The 3,780-nt window shown below is 41.5% G+C and overlaps 1 long non-coding RNA gene across 1 annotated transcript; it reads right to left on the reverse strand.

The window, feature by feature from the left end:
* Positions 1 to 485: 485 nt before the first annotated feature.
* LOC139542971 (uncharacterized) lies at positions 486 to 3,222 on the reverse strand. Its single transcript, XR_011668577.1, has 3 exons — positions 3,058 to 3,222; positions 2,429 to 2,631; positions 486 to 2,101 (listed from the first exon to the last, which is right to left on the reverse strand). It is a non-coding gene; the product is annotated as an uncharacterized lncRNA (long non-coding RNA).
* Between the last annotated feature and the right edge of the window lie 558 nt (positions 3,223 to 3,780).

A 3,780-nucleotide genomic window follows, 5' to 3' on the forward strand; every position in this document is an offset into this window, starting at 1 on the left:
GTTTGTCTATGGAGATTGTGTGGCTGTGTGCTCGGTTTTATACACCTGTCAGCAATGGGTGTGGCTGAAATATCGAAACCACACATTTTAAGGGGTGTCCACATACTTTTGTAACTAGGTGCGTGTGTGTGTAATATATATATATATATTCAGACCCTTGACTTTTCCCCCATTTTGTTACGTTACAGCCTTATTATAAAATTGATAAAAAAAGATAAAAATCCTCATCAATCTACACACAATACTCCATAATGACAAAGTGAAAACAGGTTTTTGGACAAATTTATTACAAATAAAAAACAGAAATACCTTATTTACATAAGTATTCAGCCCCTTTGCTATGAGACTTGAAATTGATTTCAGGTGCATCCTGTTTCCATTGATCATCCTTGAGATGTTTCTACAACTTCAATGGAGTCCATCTGTGGTAAATCCAATTGATTGGACATGATTTGGAAAGTCACACACCTGTCTATATAAGGTGACAGTCCATGTCAGAGCAAAAACCAAGCCATGAGGTCGAAGGAATTGTCCGTAGAGCTCCGAGACAGGATTGTGTCGAAACACAGATTTGGGGAAGGGTACCAAAACATTTCTGCAGCATTGAAGGTCCCCATGAACACAGTGGCCTCCATCATTCTTGAATGGAAGAAGTTTGGAACCTCCAAGACTCTGCCTAGAGCTGGTCGCCCGGCCAAACTGAGCAATCGGGGGAGAAGGGCCTTAGTCAGGGAGGTGATGGTCACTCTGACAGAGCTCTAGATTCCCTCTGTGGAGATGGGATAACCTTCCAGAAGGACAACCATTTCTGCAACACTCCACCAATCAGGCCTTTGTGGTAGAGTGGCCAGACAGATGCCACTCCTCAGTAAAAGGCACATGACAGCCCACACATAGTTTGCCAAAAGGCACCTAAAGACTCTCAGACCATGAGAAACAAGATTCTCTGGTCTGATGAAACCAAGTTTGAACTCTTTGGCCTGAATGCCAAGTGTCACTTATGGAGGAAACCTGGCACCATCCCTAAGGTAAAGCATGGTGGTGGCAGCATCATGCTGTGGGGATGTTTTTCAGTGGCAGGGACTGGGAAACTAGTCAGGATCGAGGCAAAGATGAACGGAGCAAAGTACAGAGAGATCCTTGAAGAAAACCTGCTCAGGAGCGCTCAGGACCTCAGACTGGGGCGAAGGTTCCCCTTCCAACAGGACAACGACCCTAAGCACACAGCCAAGACAACGCAGGAGTGGCTTCGGGTCAAGTCTCTGAATGTCCTTGAGTGGCCCAGACAGAGCCCGGACTTGAACCCGATCGGACATCTCTGGAGAGACCTGAAAATAGCTGTGCAGCAACGCTCCTCATCCAACCTGACAGAGCTTGAGAGGATCTGCAGAGAAGAATGGGAGATACTCCCCAAATACAGGTGTGCCAAGCTTGTAGAGTCATAGAACCACAGTCAAACGTTTGGACACTCCTACTGATTCCAGGGTTTCTCTTTATTTTTTTAAATGTTTGACATTGTTGAATAATAGTGAAGACATCAAAACTATGAAATAACACATGAAATAGCACTATTGGTTAGAGCCTGTAAGTAAGCGTTTCACTGTAAGGTTGTATTCGGAGCACGTGACAAATAAACTTTGATTTGATTTGTAGTACAAAAAGAAGTGTTAAACAAATCAAAACATATTGTATATTTGAGATTCTTCAAAGTAGTCACCCTTCGCCTTGATAACAGCTTTGCACACTCTTGGCATTCTCTCAACCAGCTTCATGAGGTAGTCAACTGGAATGGATTTCAACAAAGTACTGAGAAAAGGGTCTGAATACTTATGTAATTGGGATATTTCAGTTTTACATTTGCAAACATTTCTAAAAACCTTTTTTAAATTTTTTTATTTTATATTTTTCAGAATAAGGCTGTAACAAAATGTGGGAAAGGGGAAGGGGTCTGTATACTTTCCAAATGCACTGACCCAGCAGCAGTGGCTGTCCAGCAGCAGGATGTTCTCAGGCTTGATGTCGCGGTGGACCAGACCATGCTCGTGGATGAACTCCAGGGCACTGGTGATCTGAAGGACACAGCACACTCTGGGATACCTACCTGTGAGCAGAGGAGTGATGTGTTGTTTGTGTTAATAACATAAAGCCTACACTACCCATAATGCAATGCGCACTCCCGCAGTGGTTATGGATAGTGTGCCTTGCAGCATGGCTACACCATTTGTTCTGGGGTCATTGTACCTGTTTAACATGTGAATTAAAAGACTGTACAGTCCATATGGATTTTTTTTGACAACACATTGAGCGTTATGGATACTCAAAGGAATAACATTGATAACATGCACATTTGAATTGTTTTCTTAAACACGTTATAGGTCACAGATTTACTACATCAAAATGACACAATGAGTTAAGTTTACTCTTTTACTTTCTCTTGGATGACGGCAAAAAGGTCCCTCCCAATAACAAGCTCCTGGGCAAAGCCTTAGTGCTCATTGGATTGGAAGGTGATTCCGAAGAGACCCACAATACAAGAGTGGCAGGACAGGTGCAAGGAGATGCAATACTCCTGTAGGAATCCCCGGAGCTTGGTGGAGGCTTTTGGCATCACCTTCAGAGCCCTCGGTGTTCCTGCAAATCATCCATAGTTTCTATTTACATTTTCACAACAACTTTCCAAGTGTGACCACTATGAGGTTTTTGATCAGAAAACACTGTCCAGTTAGAAGACAGAATACATTGTATTAGTGTCTATAAAGGTTAATCAGGACAGTTTGTATTTTTGTAACAACTTAGCAAAATGTTATGACCGTAGGCAATGTTTTGACCACTGTAGAAAACACTGTAGAAATAGCAGATGGTATAAATTATATTAGCAGATTTTTTTGCCAGAATTGGCAGGAGTCTACACTAGGGAGCCAATTCTAAGGATACTTTGATATGAAAACTTTCAACCACTTTCAAGCTACGTGAAATAAATGAATCTTTCATTGTGTCATTGAACCAAAGACAAGCTAGTAGTATTTCAACCTATTAAACTATGAGTAGGTGACTTACCCCTGCAGCGATGGGTGACCAGCAGCACCTTGTCACACTCCCCCCGGACGGTTTCCTTGATGATGTTGAAGTGCTCTTTAATCTCTAGGTGGCTCAGGCTCTGCGCCGTCAGCTCCATCAGCTCATCAAGGCCCAGCTCAATCGAACTCTCTCTTTCTGTCAATCAAATCTGACAATCAGAGAGCCATGGGTTAATGATTGCTATGGTCCAATCAATGCCTCTGTGCAATTCACAACAGACAAGTATTGATGTAAACACACTACAGATGTAGGATCTTAATTTGAGCTGGTTTGCTACAGCAGGAAAATAATACTGCAGTAACAGGAAATGTACATTATTATATTATAATTAATGGACGTTTTTGTAGGGGTTGATGCCTTTTTCGTAAAGGAAAATCATGTCTGAAATTTCTAATTGGATATTACAAACTTTAGAAGCGTTTTTAAACCTCAAATACACTTCAAATTTGACATTTCCTGCATTGTAGGAAAGTTCTCCTGCATCAGGGTGATAAGATTCTACATCTGTATATATTCCCAGTTTATACCAAGACAACAGAGCTCAAATTTGAGTTTTAAATGATTTTTTTAAACAAATGTATTTATCAAGCCAATCCTAATAATTGATTGACAGTCAATAGGGGGTGAACCACAAAGACAATCTGCAGAAAAGAGAGGAATCCATAGCCAGTCTTACTACTGTAACTGTATGTCCCTCTACCT

The sequence above is a fragment of the Salvelinus alpinus genome, chromosome 17 (assembly GCF_045679555.1).
Source record: "Salvelinus alpinus chromosome 17, SLU_Salpinus.1, whole genome shotgun sequence".
Lineage (NCBI taxonomy): Eukaryota > Metazoa > Chordata > Actinopteri > Salmoniformes > Salmonidae > Salvelinus > Salvelinus alpinus.